Source organism: Phoca vitulina, unplaced genomic scaffold (assembly GCF_004348235.1).
Source record: "Phoca vitulina isolate PV1807 unplaced genomic scaffold, GSC_HSeal_1.0 scaffold13, whole genome shotgun sequence".
NCBI classification, from domain to species: Eukaryota; Metazoa; Chordata; class Mammalia; order Carnivora; family Phocidae; genus Phoca; species Phoca vitulina.
The window spans coordinates 9,954,062-9,975,491 of NW_022589716.1; the positions used below are offsets into that span (position 1 = coordinate 9,954,062).

At 42.4% G+C, this 21,430-nt stretch overlaps 1 protein-coding gene across 4 annotated transcripts in view; it reads left to right on the plus strand.

The window, feature by feature from the left end:
• The window catches only part of GLYCTK (glycerate kinase), a 32,887-nt gene that overhangs the window by 1,098 nt on the left and 10,359 nt on the right, over positions 1-21,430 (plus strand). The window contains exons 1-2 of one of the 4 annotated variants that reach the window (XM_032411407.1): positions 5,582-5,923; positions 16,800-18,635. The exons of 1 other annotated variant lie outside the window; for it this stretch is intronic. The gene's annotated coding sequence lies outside the window, so the exon portion shown is untranslated. Of the gene's footprint in view, positions 1-5,581; positions 5,924-16,643; positions 18,636-21,430 lie in introns of those variants that run through there. 2 more of the 4 variants (XM_032411408.1, XM_032411409.1) reach the window with 2 other exon arrangements.

A 21,430-nucleotide genomic window follows, 5' to 3' on the forward strand; every position in this document is an offset into this window, starting at 1 on the left:
GGGCCCGAAGGCCGCTGGTGCCGGGGAGCCGTGGGTAATTGTGCGGGGTCGCAGCCTCCCGAGAGGCTCCCCCCTACCGCAGGCCACGGGGAGCAGGTACTGCGGGGGTCGGCTGCGCCACTGGAGGCTTGTTCTGGGGGTGAGTCAGTGCACGGATCGCTGGCGGGCTTTGACTGCTCGAGCACCACAGCGCCTGCATAGTTTCCATTTCAGGGTTTTTTTTTGTTTGGTTTTTATTTTTTTGAGGTAGAATATACGGTAGACTGCGCACATTTTAAATGTTCTTTTTTTTTTTTCATTTGGTTAGATACCCTTGTGACTACTACCCAGAAGTTTTCTTTAAGCCTTCTTTAAAAACTTTTTAATTGACACGTAACATGAAGTGCATAAAGTGAACTAATTTTAAGTGTACAGCTCGACACATTTTTGTAAAAACTTTAAGTTTTTTTAAAAAAGATTTTATTTATTTATTTGACAGAGAGAGAGACACAGCGAGAGAGGGAACACAAGCAGGGGGAGTGGGAGAGGGAGAAGCAGGCTTCCCGCTGAGCGGGGAGCCCAATGCCAGCGGGGAGCCCGATGCGGGGCTCCATCCCAGGACCCTGGGATCATGACCTGAGCCGAAGGCAGACGCTTAACGACTGAGCCACCGAGGCGCCCCTTATCTTTAAGTTTTAAGACGTATTTATAGCCTGGAAACTCAAAGCACCGATTACAAAGAAATTTTTAGAAGGGAAAATTATCTCCTTATTCAACAAAATATAGGTTTAAGTTCTCCGGATTTCCTCCTCCTTTTTCACATATCAACATAAACTTTATAAATGCTACCATCTTTTTTCCTAGGTCAGTATTATATGTTACACATTTTTCCATGCTAGTAAACCGAATTGGCGGTGGTGTTTTTAATAGAGGTATAATTTATGTACAGTAAAAACTGGCCTTTTAAATTGACAGTTTTGTAAGTTTTGACACCCATATTCAGTTGTGCAACCACCACCACGTTTAAAATATAAAACAGTTGCCTTAACCTCTTTGTAGTCAATGGGATTGTCTCAGTGGTTTGTTTAAGGATTCTTTGCCTTAAAAGGAAGGAAAGTTGATCTCTAACAAAGGGAAGCGATATCTGATCACAAAATAGGTACCGGGCACCTTGGCTTTAACTTTCTGTGCAAGGGGTCAGACTCAGAGTTCATAGATCTCTAACTTGTGGGCAACTCCTCAAAGATTAATTGCTGGGGTCTCTAACAATGGAAACTGGCCTGTTTATTTTGCTTCACTAAACTGCAGTGGCTAAAGAGGAAGAAAAACAGAGAAGAAAGCCTTAAACATTAAAATCACTGATATTAGGAAGATGTGATATCCAGAGATCCAGATAAAACCCGGACGATGGTAAAAACAAAACAGAAACCCTGGGACAGTCGAGTCTTTCTAGAAAGAAAGGATGTCCCTGGGTAAAAGGAGAACCAGGATCCCCACACAGAAAGGGAAGTTGTTCTTTGAAGGGAGAGGGCAAGATCCTGGCTAAGTCTGGACTGCAGTTGCCTCCTGACAAAGAGCAGAACTTCTGGCTACAATTTGTTTTGGGATCTGGCAAAAGTCTGAGTGAAACCCGAATGGATGGCAACTTTCCCAAACTGCGAAGCAATGGAAGAAAAGTCCTCTGTGCCCTGAAGCACTCACTTCCCTGCAATTCCTCCTTCTTTATTAGAGTCGGCTTTGAATGGTTAGTTAAATGGCACTAAGAACAGATCTGATGCCATGTCCTCGAACTTTCGGGAAGTGAATATACCCAATGAAATACCATTTTTTGGATCCCTCTTATGAAACAACTAAATGTCAGCTAAAAGAAATCTCTGTAGGGTATCTTTTGAGTTTTGTACTTCCTGTACCTTTCCCAGATTTAACTGTTAAGACTGAAATTCCCTCCCAAGACTTGACTCCCCGAATTATTTTTGGGATGGAAAAAGTCATTTTTTCATATTTTAAGAGTGTCCTGAAATGGCTCAGCTTGTTTCCCATTCCTCGTCTGGCTCCCTGCCCTATTAGAGTGGGGCTCTCCTAGCTTCCGGTCCAACAGTGCCTTAAAGGCTGGACTTTAAAAGGTGACCCAGAAAGGCTGGCTCCAGTGGGGGATGGGTAGAGGGGAAAGCTGCAGTCAGAAATGCATCAGGCTTCTTGAAGGGCATCAGACTTATTTTTTTTATTTTTCCTTTTCTTTTAAACCATTATTTCATTTATTTACTTAGTTTTCATACAAATAATACACACCCATTGCAAAAAAACTAAAAAAATACAAATTAGTAGTAAAAAAACATAGCATCCAGAAGTAACTACTGTTACATTTGTTTTTATTAGGGTACAATATACATAACATAAATTTTACCATTTTGATGTAGAGCTTTTCAGACTTTTCCCCTGAAATATATTTTTAATGGGCTCATAATATATTTATAACCTACCCTTTTCATGTAATGCTATGAACATCTTCCAGGTCAATAAGTAGAGAACTACATAGCCATTTTGAATGGCTACATGCTATTCCATCATGTGTTTGTAAAGTAATTTTACTTCTCATTTTATCTAGGGTCCAGCCAAGATCTGGCTCAATTTGTTGTTTTTTTTTTTTTTAAGATTTTGTTTATTTGTCAGAGACAGAGCGGCAGGCAGAGGGAGAAGTAGGCTCCCCACTGAACAGGCAGCCCGATGTGGGGCTCGATCCCAGGACCCTGGGATCATGACCTGAGCGGAAGGCAGACGCTTAACGACTGAGCCACCCAGGTGCCCCACTCTCTCTTTCTTCTAAGACTTAAATTTTTTTTAGATTGATTGATTCATTTTAGGGAGAAGGAGGGAGACCAACAGAGAGCGAGAGAGAGAGAGAGAGAGAGACTGAGAGCAGGCGGAGGGGCAAAGGGAGAGGGAGAGAGAGAATCTCAAGCTGACTCCATGCTGCAGCGTGGAGCCCACCATGGGGCTCGACCTCACCATCCTGAGACCATGACCTGAGCTGAAATCAGGGTCGGATGCTTAACCGACTGAGCCACCCAGGTGCCCCAAGACTTAATTTTTTTAGAGCAGTTGTAGGTTCATGTCAAAATTAAGAGGAAGATACAGAAATGTCCTGTATACTCCTTGCCCCCACACATTTTATGGACCCCTGTGCATACCCCATCTTCTGTAACATCTGGTCCACGGGAGCCTGCATAAAAGGAGGAATTTATCAGATGTTCACCCAATGGAAAAGTCGTTTCAAAGGAACTGAAATGCCCACTTGCATTATGTGCTCAGATTATGTTCAGAGCAGTAATACCACCATTAAATAAGAATTGTTTCTAATTGTGCCTCATTATTTTGAATCTGCAACAAAATATAATGGACCAGAAATCCGCACATGTGTGTATCTGATTCTGTCTGGAAATTGAGATATTGGCCATGACTATGTGACAAAAGTAACTGAAAAAGGAAATGTCTGCTACTTTAATAATTGAATTAATTTTGCCCAATTGATTTCAAAACTCATTTCAAAAGAGGCTCACATAGAAGTACATTCCAGAGCCAAAGTAAAAAGAAAACAAAGCAAACAAAAAAGGGAGGGGGAGAACAAGCAAAAATGTCAAAGAGAAATGTATAATACCAAGTTCAATTCACCAGAAAATAATGTCATGTCATGCAAGACAAAGGTAAACTGATTGTTTCAGGTTGATTACAACAAAAGTTTGATTGGTTTGGTTTTTAAGGAAAGAGGACAGGACCATCAGAAGTTTTGGCCATGAGAGGATTTATGTACTTTAAACAATTAAACTGAATTTGTGAAATAATCATGATGAAACAAAAATGAACCTTAATAATAATTCCAGCTAGAAAATTATATTGGGATTTAAAAGTTAACCTTTTTTTTGTTTTTCGTTTTTTTGGTTTGTTTTTTTTTTATTTGACACAGAGAAAGAGACAGCAAGAGAGGGAACACAAGCAGGGGGAGTGGGCGAGAGAGAAGCAGGTTTCCCGCGGAGCAGGGAGCCCAATGTGGGGCTCGATCCCAGGACCCTGGGATCATGACCTGAGCCGAAGGCAGACGCTTAACAACTGAGCCACCCAGGCACCCCAAAAAGTTAACCTTTTTTTTTGAACTCACAGTATTTTATTTTTTAAAAGTTTTGTTCACATTCTAGTCAACATACAATGTAATATTAGTTTCAGGTGTACAATATAGTGATTCAACACTTCATTATAACAGCTGGTGGTCATCATAAGTGCCCTTCTTAATCCCCATCACCTATTTAATCCATCCCCCCACCCACCTCCCCTCTGGTAACCATCAGTCTGTTCTCTATAGTTAAGAGTTTGTTTCTTGGTTTGCCTCTCTCTTTTTTTCCCCTAGGATCATTTGTTTTTTTTCTTAAATTCCACCTATGAGTGAAATCAGATGGTATTTGTCTTGCTCTGACTGACATGTCACTTATGATATACTCTCTAGTTTCATCCATGTCCTTGCAAAAGGCAAGATTTCATTCTTTTTATGGCTGAGTATTATTTCATTTTTATTGTCTATATATACTTCCCTATCCATTCATCAGTTGATGAACACTTGGGCTGTTCCATATTTTCGCTATTGTAGATAATGCTGCTACAAACATGGAGGTGCATGTAGCCTTTTGAATTAGTATTTTTGTATCCTTTGAGGCACTACCTAGTAGTACAATTGCTGGAATATCGGTAGTTCTATTTTTAACTTTTTGAAGAACTTCCGTACTGTTTTTCAGAGTGGATATACCACTTTGCATTCCCACCAACAGTGCAAGGGAGTTAATTTCTGTATTTCCTATAACTCTTCCTATGTGGTGTCTTCAAAATAAAACTGCTTTTGCTAAGATCAACAAAGATCTTCTAGTGGTTCAATCCACTGGTCATTTTTTTTTTTAAAGATTTTATTTATTTATCTGACAGAGAGACAGCGAGAGAGGGAACACAAGCAGGGGGTGTGGGAGAGGGAGAAGCAGGCTTCCCGCTGAGCAGGGAGCCCGACGTGGGACTCGATCTCAGGACCCTGGGATCATGACCTGAGCCGAAGGCAGATGCTTAACAACTGAGCCACCCAGGCGCCCCTCCACTGGTCACTTTTCAGTGCTTACACTCCTGTTCCTGTCTGTGACATTAAAGGGGTTGACCATTCCCCAGTCTCTTCTCCATGGCTCCCTTGACATCATTCTGACTCTCTTCTCACCTGTCTGGACACATTCCTGGTCTCTTCCTAGCTGCTCTTTGGCCACTGTATGGCAGACACTACTGGATACCTACCCAAAAGTTTCCTCCTCTTGGCTCTTTTCTGATGGAATCCTGATTCTTTTTTTTTTTTTTTTCGGGTATTCCTCCCTCCTCTGGATAGCAGTGTATTTTCCAAGAGTTGACCCCAGTCCTCTGAGATAAATCCTGATTAGTTTAAACCACTGGTTCTCAAAGTGTGGTCTCAGCACCAGCAGCATCAGCCTCAGGCGAGGTCAAAAAGTCAAATCCTCAGAACTCACAGCAGACCTACTGAACCAGAACCTCGGGGGTGGGGGGGTGGGGGGATGGAGCCCAGCAATCTGTTTCAACAACCCTTCCAGATGATCATGATACTTTTTCAAATTTGAGAACCTCTGGTCTAAGCCAATCATGATGAGTGGTCTTGTTTCCCTTCCCAGTGATAGGATTAGGCTTACATGTGTGATGATATTTTTGCCAATGAGAAATGAGAGGAAGTCTCCTGGGGAAGGGGTCTCTGAAGGTTTCTTTGCTTCTAAAAGAGATACAAGGAAGGGATGATCCCTCTCCATCTGGTGGACACTGCTGTGCTGAATGTGATGCCTGGGACTGCTGTAGCCAAGTTGGACCATGAGGAAGGCAGCCAGCAGGATGAGAATGGCAGAGCAGAAAGATGGGAAAGGTCTGTTATGAGTTGAATTGTGTCCCTCCAAAAGGCATACTGAAGTCCTCACCCCCAGTACACCAGAATGTGACCAAATTTGGAAATAGATTCGTAGTAGATGTAATTAGTAAAGATACAGTCATACTGGAGTAAGGTGGATCCTAAACCCAATATGACTGGTGTCCTTATAAGAAGAGACAGAAAGAAGATAGCAATGTGACATTAGAGGTAGAAATGGGAGTCTCTCCTGTAGGTTTCAGAGGGAACATGACTCTGCTAACAGCTTGATTTTGGACTACTGGCCTCTAGAACTGAGACAATAAAATCCTATTGTTTTAAGCTACCCACCTTGTGTGGCTGTTAGGGCAGCTCTAGGACACTGACCCACAGTCTTTGTGACCCACACACCAACCCTACAGCCATCCTACCTTGAGATCACTTGTTACGTGAAATAACAATTATTCCTTATTGTTTAGACTAGGTGGAAAGGTTTATTCCCCCAGCTGTATTGAGATGTCATTGACATGTAACATTATGTAAGATGTACAAGGTGATGATGATTTAATACACTTATATATTGTGAAATTAGTACCACAGTTGGGTTAGGATTGGCCCATTTATTAAATTTTTAAATTTCATGTTACACAATTTAAAGTGGAACCTCTCCTAAACAATATAGCTTCTAAAACTGAGGGTTCCTTATGAATTCCAATTCTTTGAGATAAATTTCTGAGCTAGAATGCCTTCTGGGGCTTCCCTGGAGCTTGATTAAGATGGTTTTAGAGGAAAAATTTTCCCTTCTTTCCTTCTAGGTTTGCTGGCTGGTCTAATAATTAAACTGAAATAAGACAGGGGCATCTGGGTGGCTCAGTCGGTTGAGCTTGGTTTTGGCTCAGGTCATGATCTAAGGGTCGTGAATTTGAACCCTCCCAAGTGTGGAGTTGGCTTGGGATTCTCTCCCTTTCCCTCTCCCTCCCCCTCTGCTCCTCCCCTCTGTGCCTCCCCTTGCTTGCTCCCAAGCCTGTGCTCTCTTTGTCTCTCAAATAAGTGAATAAATAATATCTTTGAAATAAGGCAGGTCAACAGGAGAAAAACAAATTTAATTACGTATGTAGGTTTGGGAACCCCACAAAGACAGATTCAAAGGCATGAAGGGAAGGAAAATTTCTTCTCTACTCTCAAGATCTTCCAGATAGACTAAGAATTAAGTTGACATGAGACAGATTAACAGGAGAAAAAAACGAAGTTTTATTATATGTGCCCAGAAGCCCAGTTATGAAATTGAGACCAAGAAATGACCAAGGTGAGCAGTTTTTATATGTTATACAAAGAGAATAAATCTGCGAGTAATTGACAGACCAAAAGGAAACTTCACTTTGGGAGCTTCAATTAGTAAAGAATTCTAAACAGAATTTGGGCTGGGGTCATAAATTAGTAAAAGGTAAGTGGTGTTTATACAGCCTTCTCTGCTCTAAATGTCCCATCTCTGGGAATGTCTCTTTAAAAGAGCTCCTGGTACAGGGAGGTACTTTTCACCTGGGAGATTTATTTCCAGCTTTCAGGGGGAGAGAGAATGGGTCTGAGTGTCCTTCCTGCATAGGTTGTCTCTTCAGTAACTTTTATTTAAAATAAGCAATATGTCAGAGTGGCATATTTTGGGGCAGCCTGCCCTCAGCCTCTATAGTTCCCTCCTTTGAAACTTCCCTGGAAATTTCACACATTCCAAGTTGAGCTGGTAGATTGTTCCATCTTGTTGAATCGGTCTGTTAGTCTTGACAATGGGTTAGTTCAGCTAAACTCCTTTCAGGAGGCAATGATGCAGGTGTGTTTTTAAAATTAGGCCTATGATTCAGATAAGGTATTAAATAAGAGGCATTCCTATAAAACAAGAAAAATAATGGTTAATGATTAGATCAAACTGTAAACCAGTTTTTGAGTTTTTAGGCCAGCTAGTCAAGATTTCTAGATGTCAGGCTCAAAGCATCTTCAGATAGAAAACAGTGGCAGTCTGACGAATTTTCCTGGTTAGTAATTCCAATGTCTCTGACTGTCTTTGAGTGGCCCACAGAGCAAGAGGCAGAAAGATTGTCTATATTTGAGCTGTTGTGGTGATTTCTCTGAAGTTTACATCAAGTTGTTCATATTTAGTTTTCAGGGCTTCAGGAAAATGGGCGGTGTTAATTATCAAATGATTCCAAGTCAAAAGGATGGGAAAAAATAAAAAACATTAGTTTGGAGAGTTGGAGCCAGGCATTGGAAGAAACTAGAAGAAATCAGGATCTAGTCCAGTTTATAATAAGCTGTATTAGAATCTAATATTTACACAAGTGTATTATTGGAACATAATTTTGCTCTCTACAATCACCCTCATTTTTTTTTTACAAAAGACCATCAAATTAAGACTAATTTGTTTGCAAAATAAGTCTAGTTTCAAAAAACTTGGCCTGATTCTTTGTAAGTGCAGCGAGAATAGTGATTGGTCATACAGGATTTTAAACTTGCTTTGCTGGAATTTTTTTTTTTTTTAAGATTTTATTTATTAGAGAGAGAGTGTGCACGCATGCTCATGAGGGAGAGAGAGAGAGAGAGTGCACAAACGGAGAGGAACAGAGGGAGGAGTAGCAGACTCCCCACTGATGCTCAAGACCATGACCTGAGCCGAAGGCAGACTCTTAACCGACTGAGCCACCCAGGTGCCCCTGGAAATTTTTAATAAAGAATCTCTAGGTTGAACTTTTTTTAAATGCATCTTGAAACTTTATTATTTTTAAGCTTTATGCCCAACATAGGGCTTGAACTCACGACCCTGAAAGATCAAGAGTCAAATGCTCTACCGACTGAACCAGCCAGGCACCCCTCGAGGTTGAACTTTTAACCTCTTGAGGCCAGAAGTCAAGCCAAATACTTGCCATCAGACTTTACCTGCAATACTTATAGATCTGGGTTAATTCCTCTCTTTTTGAGGTCCCCAAAATATCCTGAGTTCCTGCACCTGCCAGGAAGTGACCTTCTTTATTCACCTGGTAAAGGCTGCTAGGAACCCCAGAAGTAAGGTGTACCGGGCTGTTTTTCTAAGGGGCTTTGTTGGCTCCATATAGTCAACCTTAGTTCCTTAAAGGTCTCTGGTCATATCTGAGTCTATGCATGTCTCTCAAATACAACATTCCAAAGCCTTGGTAATATAACTGATGCTTCCAGTTGTGTCCCGTTACAAGGAAAACAGATTCTCACTGAACTTATTCTTTTTTCTTTTTTCTTTTTTTTTGCAAATAAACACATTGCCAGGGGCACCTGGATGGCTCAGTCATTAAGCGTCTGCCTTCGGCTCAGGTCATGATCCCAGGATCCTGGGATCGAGCCCCGCGTCGGGTTCCCTGCTCAGCGGGAAGCCTGCTTCTCCCTCTCCCACACCCCCTGCTTGTGTTCCCTCTCTCACTGTGTCTCTCCCTGTCAAAATAAATAAATAAATAAATAATCTTTAAAAAAAAATTAAATTTGAAAAAAAAGAAAAAAAAGAAACACATTGCCATGAAAATAAAAGAATTCTCACTGAGAGTTCTGAATTCTGGAGGGATCCAGTAGGGAGAAAATAAAATGTTTCAATTTGGTCACAAAGGTCTATTTTATCAAATTGCTGTAATCAGGTAGCTAAGAGAAAGTTTCCTTAAACCTGGAAAAATAAAATGTTAAAAAAAAATCAGCAATGTGGGGCACCTGGGTGGTTCAGTCAGTTGGGCATCCAACTCTTGGTTTCAGCTCAGGTGGTGATCTTGGAGCCATGGAATCAAGCCCCATTTGGGGCTCTGCTCTGAGCTTGGAGTCTGCTTGGAATTCTCTCTCTCCCTCTCCCTCTGCCCCTCCCCCCCCCCCCCCCCCCCCCCCCCCGCTCTTGAGCGTGTGCACGCTCTCTCTCAAATAAATACATAAAATCTTTAAAAAATTAGCAATGTTTTAAACAAAAAATTTCATAAAAATACAATCATCCTCCTCAGTTCCTTTAGTCCCATGTTACTAATTCTTATTCTGCTTGAATCCAGTTATTCCACTAGTTCTGGAAATTCTTACCCAGTTCAGTTTTATGATCTTAAGGTTATCAGAAACCTATATTTGTCAAAAAACTCTTTTCCATGAATCTCTCTGAAGATCAAACACATTTGTAGGAAGCTTTTGTAAAAGCATCTGAGTAAAAGTATAACTCTTTAAATGATAAAAGACTTAAAAATGGCCATGGTTAAAGATCTGATTAAAGTTCGTTACAGTGCGATTGACAAGGAAATTCAGTTACGTCTGTGACATACAACACTTCAAGATAATAACATACCACAACATATCAAATTTCTAGGAGTTTCATAAAATTTTAGAACACTTACTTGACAATGCTTCCCAGGTAATTCAACATATAAAATAAACCTAATTAGTTTAATCTCTCACAAAATCTTTCAAATGCTCCGGAAGCTCTCTGGAACACCTGTTAGATTAATGTCAAAAGATTTCATTTTAGAATTTGATTTTGGGAAGTTTGTCAAAAAAATGCCACAAGGTTTGAATATTTGGCTAAACCGGATCACAGATCATTATGAAACAATATTTATCTATTTAACCAAAGTGGCAATAGAAGATTTTAAAAGCAGGGGCGCCTGGGTGGCTCAGTCGTTAAGCGTCTGCCTTCGGCTCAGGTCATGATCCCAGGGTCCTGGGATCGAGCCCCACATCGGGCTCCCTGCTCCGCGGGAAGCCTGCCTCTCTCCCTCTCCCACTCACCCTGCTTGTGTTCCCTCTCTCGCTGTGTCTCTCTCTGTCAAATAAATAAATAAAATCTTAAAAAAAAAAAAAAAGATTTTAAAAGCAAATACAGAAGGTTACATAGTTCTGAATAAAACTTAGCTCTTTATTTATTTATTTTTTTTTAAAAGATTTTATTTATTTATTTGACAGAGAGAGACAGCGAGAGAGGGAATACAAGCAGGGGGAATGGGAGAGGGAGAAGCAGGCTTCCCGCGGAGCAGGGAGCCCGTTGTGGGGCTCGATCCCAGGACCCTGGGATCATGACCTGAGCCGAAGGCAGACGCTTAACGACTGAGCCACCCAGGCGCCCCTTAGCTCTTTTTTTATAAAAAGATTTTATTTATTTATTTGACAGGGAGAGAGAGAGAGTAAAAGCAAGGGGAGTGGCAGACAGAGGGAGAAGCAGGACCCTTCTGAGCAGAGAACCCGATGCAGGACTCGATCCCAGAACCCTGGGATCATGGCCTGAGCCGAAGGCAGACACTTAACTGACTGAGCCACCCAGGCGCCCCAAACTTAGCTCTTTTAATACTAAGATTCAGGGTTTTTTTGAATAATCAAAGATCTGATAAAGATAAAATACAGAATCTTTGTTTTTCAGGCAGATTACATTAGAGGTAAAGAAAAACTTTGTTTACAATTTCTTATAAAAAGCAAACCAATAGGGGCACCTGGCTGGTTCAGTTGGAATAGCATAAGGCTCTTGATCTCAGGTTTGTGAGTTCAAGCCCCATGTAGAGATTAGTTAAATAAACTTAAAAAAAATCTAAGAAAAAAAAAATTTTTTTAAGATTTTTTATTTATTTATTTGACACAGAGAGAGAGATAGAGAGAGCGCACAAGCAGGGGGAGCGGCAGGCAGGCAGAGGGAGAGGGAGAAGCAGGCTCTCTGCTGAGCAAGGAGCCTGATGTGAGGCTCGATCCCAGGACCCTGGGATCGTGACCTGAGCCGAAGGCAGACGCTTAACCGACTGAGCCACCCAGGCGCCCCTCTAAGAAAAAAATTTTTAAGGACAAAAGACAAATTCTAATTTTGCATCAATGTACTTTTGATATTAAAACTCATTTTATTTTTATTTATTTTTTCTAAAAGATTTTTATTTTGGGGATGCCTGGGTGGCTCAATTGGTTAAGTGTCTGCCTTCGGCTCAGGTCATGATCTCAGGGTTCTGGGATCGAGATCTGCATGGAGTTCCTTGCTCGGCAGGGAGCCTGCTTGTCCCTCTGCCTGCTGCTTCCCCTGCTTTACTCTCTCTCTCTCTGACAAATAAATAAATAAAATCTTAAAAAAATAAAATAAAAGATTTTTATTTTTAAGTAATGTCTATACCTAACATGGGACTGGAACTTACAACCCTGAGATCAGGAGTCGCACATTCCACCAACTGAGCCAGGCTGCCACCCCTAAAACTCATTTTAAATAAATTTATTCTAAGTGTCCATTACTGACCACATAAGTCTCTTTCCAAAGATTCTTTTTTTTCCATAAATATTTTACAACTTTCTTTTTCTTTCTAAAGATTTTATTTATTTACTTGAGAGAGAGAGTGAGCACAGAGGGAGAGGGAGAAGCAGACCCCTGCTGAGCAAGGAGCCTGATGTGGGACTTGATCCCAGGACCCTGGGATCATGATCTCAGCTGAAGGCAGATACTTAACCGATTGAGCAATCCAGACGCCTGTATAATTTTCTTTTTACATTCAGATTTTGTCCTAAGTTTTTCCTCTTTTATAACCAGCCTCACTTTAGGACAAAATTATTTTCTTTTCCCTCAATGAAAATGTGTTCCCATTCTTCATATATTTTTCTTACGAAAAGCACATACCTTATTTTCCTTGTATACAGAGTTGTTTCCCTTATTATTTCCAGTTGTCTTAATTACTACATTTATTAGAATGCTTAACTCTTAGAAACCTTAATTTCTAGTGAAAACTAAGAAGTAAGCAATTGTGAACTGTTACACTAGAGTTCTTTAGATTGGTAAATTTATGAATACCTTTCATAATTCTGGGACGCCTGGGTGGCTCAGTCAGTTGAGCGTTGGACTCTTGGTTTCAGCTCAGGTCATGATCTCCGGGTCATGAGATTGAGCCCCATGTGGGGCTCCGTGCTCAGCAGGGTGTCTGCTTGACATCTCTCCCTTTCCCTCTGCCCCTCCCCCTGCTTGCATGCTCTCTCTTTCTCAAATATAATAGATAAATAAAATCTTTAAAAAAATACATTTCAGGGGCACCTGGGTGGCTCAGTCGTTAAGTGCCTTCGGCTCAGGTCATGATCCCAGGGTCCTGGGATCAAGCCCCACATCGGGCTCCCTGCTCCGTGGGAGCCTGCTTCTCCCTCTCCCACTCCCCCTTCTGGTGGTTCCTGCTCTCTCTCTTTCAAATAAATAAATAAAATCTTAAAAAAAAAATACATTTCATAATTTAGAAACATGTGTTTCTTTATAGTACAATCTTTCATTAATGGGCTCAAAACCTATTTTCTAACAGACCCAAGTTTATCTTTAGTTTCTTTGTACTAAAACAAAAGTAGATAAACCTATGTCCAATACTCAATTTTTATAATTTTATCATATTTGGCAGTGAGATATTAAATTTAATTTAAAATTAAATGATTTAAATTAAATTAATTAAATGAGTTATTAGATATTAAATGAATTATTTAACTTAGCAAAACTTTAAACTTTCAGGTTACAAAAAGATTTGGAGAAACTATTTAAAAAGTTTACCTGAAACTTTTTATCTTATTTACATCTATTTAATTTACTTGTTCTTGACAATTATGCTTAGACTACCCATAAAAACTTTTTGAGACTTCAAAGTTAGTCATCCTTTCAAACTATCACTATTATTTTAAACAATTTGTAACAGATAACATCAGCTTACTTGACTTTAAGTAAACACAGGCAGAATAAGAGTTTTAATTTTCATGCTGATAACTTTAAAGACATGTCTACCTTGATTAAACCAACCTTAGGGGTGCCTGGGTGGCTCAATCATTTGGGCGTCTGCCTTTGGCTCAGGTCATGATCTCGGGGTCCTGGGATTGAGCCCCACATGGGGCTGCCTGCTCGGCGGGGAGCCTGCTTCCTCCTCTCCTTCTGCCTCTCCTCTCTGCTTGTGCTCTCTCTCAAGTAAATAAAATCTTTTATTTATTTTTAAATATTTTTATTTATTTATTTGGGAGAGAGAGCGTGAGAGCCAGCACGAGCAAAGAGGAGGACCGAGGGAGAAGCAGACTCCCCGCTGAGCAGGGAGCCCAATGCCAGACTCGATCCCAGAACCCTGGGATCATGACCTGAGCCGAAGGCAGCCGCTCAAACGACTGAGCCACCCAGGCGCCCTAAATAAAATCTTTTAAAAAAAATGTATTAAACCAACTTTAAATTAGCTTTAGTACCAAACATCTTCCCAGATCACATGACCTTTAAAAACATTTGGGTTAGTGTCTAGATTTCTGAGTTTTAGAATGCCCAATCTTTATAAGCACTTGCCTTCAAACCAACTAAATAGAGCTCTTTTACAAATCAATTTTAGCAAGACCATCCAGAAGTGAACAAAATATCCCACATTTGGAGCAAATCTGCCTGTTATCAGAGGTGCCGTCTTAAAGAGCCCTTTTAGCAACTTGTATTTCATTTTATTTTTAAAAGATTTTATTTATTTATTTGACAGGGACACAGCGAGAGAAGGAACACAGGCAGGGGGAGTAGGAGAGGGAGAAGGAGGCCTCCTGCGAGCAAGGGAGCCTGATGAGCCACCCGGGGGCCCCAGCAGCCTGTATTTTAAAAAAGGCCTACTCCCCTCCCTGCTTTTTTCCCCTTTATTCTCAGGCAGTTGTGGGCTATGTCATTAAAAGACATAAGATTTATAACTTTAAAGGGCAGAGAAAGAATGTAAGTGGTTTTTTCTCAGTATAGGACAATTTTGTTCCAGTATCTTGATCTTTTACAATATCCATAAACAGAGGCACCTGGCTGGCTCAGGCAGTAGAGCATGTGAGTCTTGATCTCAGGGTGGGTTCAAGCCCCACACTGGGCAAGGAGCCTACTTAAAAAAAAAAAAGTATAATATCCATAAACATTATTAGAGAAATAGGTGAGGTTTGTAAAGCAAGTTTGGCTGTGACTTGTTTCTAGGATTGAGTACCTGGTTTTATAGATATTTGTAAGACAAAGATGTTAATTCCCTAAAGAACTGGATTACAGCCTGAATATCAAGGGATTTGTCCAACCTTTAACTAAATTTGTTTCTTTGTATCATGGAGATTTTTAAATCTAAAATGGGAATCAAAAGATTTATGCCTTTGTACAGTCTGCATAAGGCATTTTAACAAAAGCCTTCTTTCTGAGTACTAACAGTTTAACCTAGGCTTTTATTCGTTTCTGAATATTGCCCTTTGGCAGATCATTTGTAGGAGGGCCTCGGAGAAATTTTGGTCACCTGTTTCTTCTGTGAAGGGGGATTTCTTCAGGGGGCAGAGTGGCCTGTCTAATAACCACAGTATAATCTTGGGCCAGAAGAACTCCCCTTAGCAGCTAGTCAAGGTCTCTGTGAGTGGGGTTGTGAATAGCAATTAATCTTTCTAATTCCTCTCTAAATTTGGTAGGATCTTCTGAAAGTGGAGGGAAAAGGGCTTTATAATTTAAAAGATCTGCTGCTGTTCAAGGGATATGAACTCTTTGAAATGGGGAACGTAGGGGGGGCGGGTAGGGGGATGGTGTCCAATACATCTGTGGAGGTTATTGCATAGAAATGCCTGAAGCTGGCGGACTGGATTACAGCAAAATGAGCCCTACTGCCTGTCCCAGGTGCTTCTGCTAAATTCGCTTTCTGGCTTTCGGCATTTACAAGAATAGCCTGTATATTTTGAACCTAGAGATTAGGCTGGAATGCTCTCTGCAAGTCTTTTAGGGAAAGAGAAGTTAAAATAGGCAGGTAGGACTGTATTTTAAGAAAGGAAATTTACCTTAGTTGTCATTTGTCTTAAGTCTAATTTATTTATTTATTTATTAAAAAAAATTTTTTTTTGTTAATGTTTTATTTATTTATTCATGAGAGTCAGAGAGAGAGAGAGAGAGAGAGAGAGGCAGAGGCAGAGGGAGAAGCAGGCTTCCCGCCCAGCAGGGAGCCCGATGCGGGACTCGATTCCGGGACCATGGGATCATGACCCAAGCCGAAGGCAGATGCTTAACCATCTGAGCCACCCAGGGGCCCCAAGTCTAAGTTTTTAAAAAGATTTTATTTATTTGAAAGAGAGTGATGAGAGAGCATGAACAGGGGGAGGGGAAGGAGGAGAAGCAGACTCCCCTGCTGAGCAGGGAGCCTGATGTGGGGCTCGATGTGGGGCTTGATCCTAGGACACTGGGATCATGACCTGAGCCAAAGGCAGACGCGTAACAACTGAGCCACCGAGGCCCCCCTTGTCAAGGGAATCCTAAGGCTAGCCATTATCTTTTTTTTTTAAGATTTTATTTATTTATTTGAGAGATTGAGCAAGTGAGAAAGAGCATGAGCAGAGAGAGAGGCAGACTTCCTGCTGAGCAAGGAGCCGATGGCGCCAACGTCCATGTGGGGAGATCAAGACCTGAGCCTAAGGCAGATGCTTACCCAATGGAGCCACTCAGGCACAGCTGCCCCCACCCCTTTTTGAAAGAGAGAGTTTTTGTTTTTGTTTTTGTTTTTAAAGTAGGTTCCATACCTGGCATGGAGCCCAACATGGGGCTTGAACTCATGACCCTGGGATCAAGATCTGAGCTGAGATCAAGAGTTGGAAGATTTTTTTTTTCCTTTGGTAAAGATTTTATTTATTTATTTGACAGACACAGCGAGGGGGGAACACAAGCAGGGGGAGCAGGAGAGGGAGAAGCAGGCTTCCCGCGGAGCAGGGAATCCGAAGCAGGGCTCGATCCCAAGACCCTGGGATCATGACCTAAGCCAAAGGCAGACGCTTAACGACTGAGCCATCCAGGCATCTCGAGAGTTCTCTTTGTAAAGGATTTTTTTTTTTCAAATATAGCCAATTTAAAGGCTTTATCGTCTCACCATTGATGAATAGGACCCATTAATAGCGACTCAAACCAATAAGCCTTTTAATTGCTTACCCAAAGATGCAAGAGGCGTCCAGCGAGGGCATTGATGATGCAGGATCCATGGTCCAAGAGTTCATTCCCAAAATTAGTGTAAGAACAAAGATCTTCATTGCACAGGAGGTAAGGATGTCTCCGGTCTCCCTTGAAATTGTGAGATGCCTCCAGTCATAGACCCGCTAAACTGACACTGGGCAGGTGCTACGGGAATGGGATTTTTCCAGCACTGACAAGCAATGAAGGTTAGACAACAAAGGCCCCTTTTGCTCTGGGACCTTTTATGACAAATTCCCCTGCAAGCTGTCATGGGCAGAGGGGCGACTTGTAACTGCGTGTCTCTGTTGTGCTGGCCACCAAAGTGCACTCCGGTATGTATACCCTCCTGAAGGCAGAGACCAGAGAGAATGTTCTCATTGGTCACAGCCAGGCTCTTAGGACACAGAACAAAAGGAAAAACCTCATCCTGTCTTTACATAGAGGATCCACAGCAAAGTTTGTCTCAAGAGATGCCATTTCCTGAGGCCAGCTGGAACAGCAAGCTTATGGGGCCTATGTCTGTGTTCTGCCCTATGGTAATTCCTTTTTATGACAACACAAAAGACACAGAGAAAGGAAAACAAAGACAATCGCTGGGAGAAAATGAATCAATAACCAAAGACTACTCTATCAAATTTTTACCAAGAGTTGCTAAACCCAAGGATTTTGTTCCATAGTTTCTTCTGCTAGTCTGAATTTAGAGAAAGAAAAGATTCTCCTTACTCTAGATCCACTGGATTCCACACACAGAGATTCCAGGAAGCTGACATGGTACGAAATCTTACCTTCGGCCAGTTGTATGTCAGATGTCCCAGGATCTCTCAGGGGCTGCAGTATCTGGAGCAAGTGATGTCCAGTGAGTTAAAGTACCCTGGCAACTACGCCAACAGAAGGGAAGGAAAAATGCTTCTTTACTTGCAAGCTCTTCCAGCTGGACTAAGAATTAAACTGACATGAGACAGATTAACAGGAGAAAAAAAATAAAGTTTCATTACATGTGCATGGAGGCCCAGTTATGGAATTGAGACCTCAGGAAATAACCAAGGTGAGCAGTTTTTATACTTTTTACACAAAGAGACAATAAATCTGTGAGGAATTGACAGACCAAAGAAAACTTCATACTTTGGGAGGTTCAATTAGTAAGGAATTCTAAACAGAATTTGTCCTGGGGTCATAAATTAGTAAAAAGCAACAAGAGCTGTTCATATAGCCTTCTGGGCTCTAAATTTCCCATCTCTGGTGATAAGGATGTCTCTTTAGGTCCTGGTACAGGGAGGGCGTCTTTCACCTGGGAGATTTATTTCCTGCTTTCAGGGGGACAGAGGAAGGTCTGAGTGTCTTTCCTGCATAGGTTGTCTCTTCAGTAACTTTTATTTAAAATAAGCAATATGTCAAAGTGGCACATTTTGGGCAGTCTGCCCTTGGCCCCTACAGGCAGTCAGGCAATTGAGGGTTTTGGGGGAGGGGTTTGTTTTTGTTTTTTGTTTTTATTTATTCACTTAAAGTAATCTCTACACCCAACGTGGGGCTCAAACTCACAACCGCGAGAACAGGAGTCGCTTGCTCTTCCGACTGAACCAGCCAGGTGCTCCGGCACTTGAGGTTTCTATACCATCCTGAACTAAGGAGAAAAGCCTAGGGGGCTGGGGCTTCAAGGGGGAGGAAGACAATTCATAAGAAGATGATAAAAGCAAACGGTTGGTAAACAAATGTTTGCCATGCCCTGCAGGTAAGTCTTTCTGATGTAAACATTCGTCTCTGGTAACAGCTCTCTTCCTTTACAGGCCCCGTATCTGAATTCCTCAGGCAGTTTAGGGAGAGGTAAGAAGCTTTTCCTGAGTCGGCTAGGTCTTAATTGCCTTCAGCTCAAAACAATCTACATGTCAAAGCGGCATACTTTGTTGGGGGGGGGTGGTTCTTTTTAAAAGATTTTATTTGACAGAGAGAAGAACACAAGCAGGGGGAGTGGGAGAGGGAGAAGCAGGCTTCCCACCGAGCAGGGAGCCCGATGCGGGGCTCAATCCCAGGACTTTGGGATCATGACCTGAGCCGAAGGCAGACGCTTAATGACTAAGCCACCCAGGCACCCCTAGGGGTGTTGTTTTCTAAACTCCCCCTCAACTTCTTAAAACCAGCCCTCACAATACCTAGAGTTGGGTGGCTCTTCTCTGGGAAGGGTGTGTGTGTGTGGACATAATTGCCACAGAGGAAGAGCAGAATGCTGGAACACAATTGCATCCCATGGTGACTGTACATCACGCTTCAGCTGTCACACTCAGTTCGCATAGAACCACTTCGTACCTGACAAATTGCCTGATTCACTAAATGAATGCTTCATTTCACTTACCACCAAGAGGAAATAATGATGGCCATCAGTGGAGGTAACATTTTACACCAAATGGAAGTTACAAATCTCTTCTGCGGCATTAAAGGCACCTTAGCAGTGCTTTCATTCAGTGAAACATATTTTCTACTGGTTTTTTGTTTTTTTTTTGTTTTTCCTTCTGTTGATCAAATTAATATATACTTAAAAGCATTTTAGGGACGCCTGGGTGGCTCAGTCGGTTGAGCGGCTGCCTTCGGCTCGGGTCATGATCTCAGGGTCCTGGGATCAAGTCCCGCATCGGGCTCCCTGCTCAGTGGGGAGCCTGCTTCTCCCTCTCCCTCTGCTTATGCTCTCTCTGTCAAATAAATAAAATCTTTTTTTTTTTTTTTAAAGCATATTAGACGATTAGAACATTTGATTTTTTTCCCCAAGGAACCCCGGGCTGATTTCATCTAATTCATGTGGCTTGTACCCTGCCTGAATTACCTGCAGCGTTCTGTTCCCCAAGTGATCAGCCTGGCCCTCGGCTACTGAATGAGCCCAGCCGAGGGTTTCTAGGTCTCTTGCTTAAAGAGCTCTCCTGGGCCAAGTGGCAAGGATGTGCCTGTCCTAGCAGGGGGCTCAGACTTTCTCAGGACAGCCTCAGCATTGCTCACTCAGGAAGCGCAGTGCCGCCTCTGCTTCCCCTAGTCCCTCCAGCATGGAGCTCGGGCACTCCTAACATGTGGCCACTTGCTGGAATTCTTCAGAGAGGTCCTGAGCTCCAGGACCAGAGGGATCTGAAAGGAGGGCATCTTCCCCCTGGTAGCATGATCGACTACATAATTTTCACAGCCCAGGACAAAATACAAATATGGACACCCTCTCAAAAAATTTAAGGAATGCAAGACAGCAACAGTAGAATATTCGACAATATTCAATATTCAAGTGTGGAACCCTTCTGACCTTGGTTCCCTGTGTGAATTGCACAGGCCACATACCCACAAAGCTGGCCCAGCCACAAGTTGGAGACTTTCTACATACACTTTATTTTTTTTAAATATTTTTTTTAAAGATTTCATTTATTTATTTGAGAGACACAGAGAGCTAGAGAGCACAAGTGGGGGAGAAGGAGAAGCAGGCTCCCCGCAAAGCAGGGAGCCCAACATGGGGCTCGATCCCAGGACCTTGGGATCATGACCTGAGCCGAAGGCAGAGCCCCCAAGCCCAACGTGGGGCTTGAACTTGGAACCCCTGAGATCAAGACCTGAGCTGAGATCAAGAGTTGGATGCTTAACCGACTGAGCCACCCAGGTGCCCCCTGCAGGCACTTTAAACACTTGTTTATTTAATGCTCAACCCCATTTTAGTGATGAAGGCTGAGGTTCTGAGAGGTTAAGTAACTTTCCCAGAGTCACACAGCCAATAAGCCTAGAGTCTGGATTTCTAACTGGAAACTTCCAGCCCTGTTTCTAGGGCAAAGGGTAGGTAATCATTCACATTTTAAAAAGTCAATTGTTGGTAGACAATGCCTTTTTGTTCTGGAAGGAAGGGATGGGTTCTTCCCAGATAAGCCTAGACTGCCCAGATCCAGGAAGGACTGCATAGAGCCCCAGGGCCTCTGCCTCTAAGCCTACAGAACTGTTTGAAAAGGCTTAAAAACCCTTTCTGATAACTCAGCCTCTCGTGCTTCAGCAGCCCCTCCTCGGTCACAGCTGAGCTTCTTCTGGGTGCATTGTTTGGATCCCCCACACCTCCTTCCAAGAAAAATAGCTGTGAAGGGTTTCTACCTCCTGACCCTCTCCCACTGAGTGGCCCTTCACTCCCGCATCCCCACATCAGAGCTCTGCATCTCCCAGAGCACCCCACCTTGGGCCTGCCCCAGAGAAGTGTCCAGCACTGCAGAGACAAGGGCCGGGGTGGAGGGTGGAAGGTCACTGCAGAGCTGGCCCTGGAAACCCTGAAAAGGGCGCTCTTCTACCCCTCAGTGCCAACTCTGTGAGGCATTAGGGGCTGAATGCTAAGGAAAAGGCCCAGGATGTCAAAGACAAGTGGGAAGGGAGGCCAGAGACACCAGGAGTGCCTCCCTGAGGAGGCAGCTACCTCGAGTTGAGGACAGAGAGCCTCTGACTTATCTCAGGTTTTGCATAAATAAATTTAAAAAATCACTACTTTATTTTCACAGTGGATTTTTAAAAAAATATTTATTTATTTGACAGAGAGAGACAGCAAGAGAGGGAACACAAGCAGGGGGAGTGGGAGAAGGAGAAGTAGGCTTCCCGCTGATCCCAGGCTCGATCCCAGGACCCTG